Consider the following 2,059-nt stretch of genomic DNA (forward strand, 5'->3'; position numbering starts at 1 on the left):
CTATGAGTATGGAAGGTCCGAGATTCATTCCGCCTGATTCGTGGGTGGTGTAGTCCTTGTACGAAGTGTCCATTGGAAGCTGTTCTCTATTATTGATTAAGAACTTCCGTAATATTTTTGATGAAATTTTAGGATTGTTGGAAATTTTCAACAGATATTTTGAGAGTGAACTTATTAGGTTGGTGCAAACATAATGTCATTTTTGATGTTCAACTTCATGTCAAAAAACGACATTGTTTTTACACCAACCTAATAAAATAAAGTAAAAAATATACTAAGATAAAATATGTCATAAACGGTATGTTTTGAGCATTTTTCCGTGTCACTATTTACATGCTGGAAGAAGAGGAAGTGGGCAGGAGGAATTTAGAAACTTATTTCTTTCCTAAGTGTTCGAATAGAAAGGAAAGGAGGAAGAAAAAGGAAAAGGAAAAGGGGAAGAAGAGAAACGGCAGCTTGCGATGACCTCGGCGCAAACAGTCAGTCCGAAATGTGGTGGGGTGATTTTACTATGTCAGACAGCTCGGATGGCAGAGGGGGAAATAATTTTATGGGGGATATGTTGGCAAGTCATGATAAAAAGAATGGAATTTGCAAAAAATAAATGAAATAAAGTAATGGAATAAAAATTATTGAATTAAAGATAAAAAGTAATTAAATTGAAAATAAAACGTAGAAAAATAAGTAAATTACGTAAGGAAAATGGCTGGTATTTGCTAATAATGTAGTAAAAAATGTACCGACATGTGAGACCGTTTATCGAAATAATCTTATCAATAAAATCTATATAATGTATCAAATTAAATAGGATAGCGTGTGTGTTATTTATTTTGAGTGTCATGCTTTCATCTGAGTGACTGTCATTTAATAGCTATGAACTTCCATTTCTTGTAATAAATAATTTTATTAAGAATTATTCATAAGTTTTGGTTTCGGTTTCGATTATAGCTGATGGCACTTAATCCATCTATTTTTTATGAATAATTTTACCAAGAATTCTTCATAAGTTTCAATTATTTCGATTATAGTTGAAAGAGACTTAAGTTATGCATATATACATTCATATATATATATATATATATATATATATATATATATATTGTTTTAGGTTTCGATTTAAGCTGATGAACTCAAGTTTGTTTTTAGTTTTGAAATCGCAACTTCATTATACATAAAAATTGATAGAACATTTTCTCTATAATAATATGTACGAAATCTGCAAGAAATAAAATATATTTTAGTGTATTTTACGACCGGGCTACTAATAATATCAGAGCGTCTCCGTTTACACTGACCATCTACAGAATGCCAACATCAATATATAAATGAGTCCTCTGTGGAAATTCCACAGATCCCGCTAGTAATATTAATGATGACAAATTTTTAGATTAACACTTTCAGCTAAATCCTCATTTAAAAAAGAAATATAAATTCTTATATGTCTGAAATCTTTAAAAAACTTAATAGAAAAAAAGTAATCATTTTAGCATTTAGAGTGGAAGATCAGTTTTACATATACATTTAACGTAAAATAATCCGTAATTCTTTTTAGGATACCAGGATGCCAGATGTGAATAAACATAAAATTACATATGAAAACTATTCTAGCCGAATAGAATAGGTTTTTTTTAACAAAGAATTCGTTAAACTGAAAACGTACACAATGAAAAAAAATCTATATTGAAAATCGATATATGTCATTTAAATTTGCTTTTATTAATCAATTGCTATCATTTCCATTGCTTGTCTGTCCATTAGAAATAATTAATTTATTTGTCAACTGGTGATGTATGTCCAAATAAGATGTTGACGATGTTTGAGAGTTCAAAGAGTTCGAGAACATACGCTTTACGTTATCGATGTTTTACTAAGATAGGTAAAGTTAATTCAAACAAAATATCTACTTTTATTGATAACTTAATTAAAACAATGCAAGGTGAATGTTAATAAAAGATGAAAGTTCAAAGAGTTCGAGAATGTTCTGGAGAAAAGGTGTTTTTCACTAATGAAAAACTAAGTACACATGTTTGTTTCAGCTAACGTCGTATGCGTTACGAGG

Source organism: Euprymna scolopes, chromosome 33 (assembly GCF_053919585.1).
Source record: "Euprymna scolopes isolate OS-2025 chromosome 33, ASM5391958v1, whole genome shotgun sequence".
NCBI classification, from domain to species: domain Eukaryota; kingdom Metazoa; phylum Mollusca; class Cephalopoda; order Sepiida; family Sepiolidae; genus Euprymna; species Euprymna scolopes.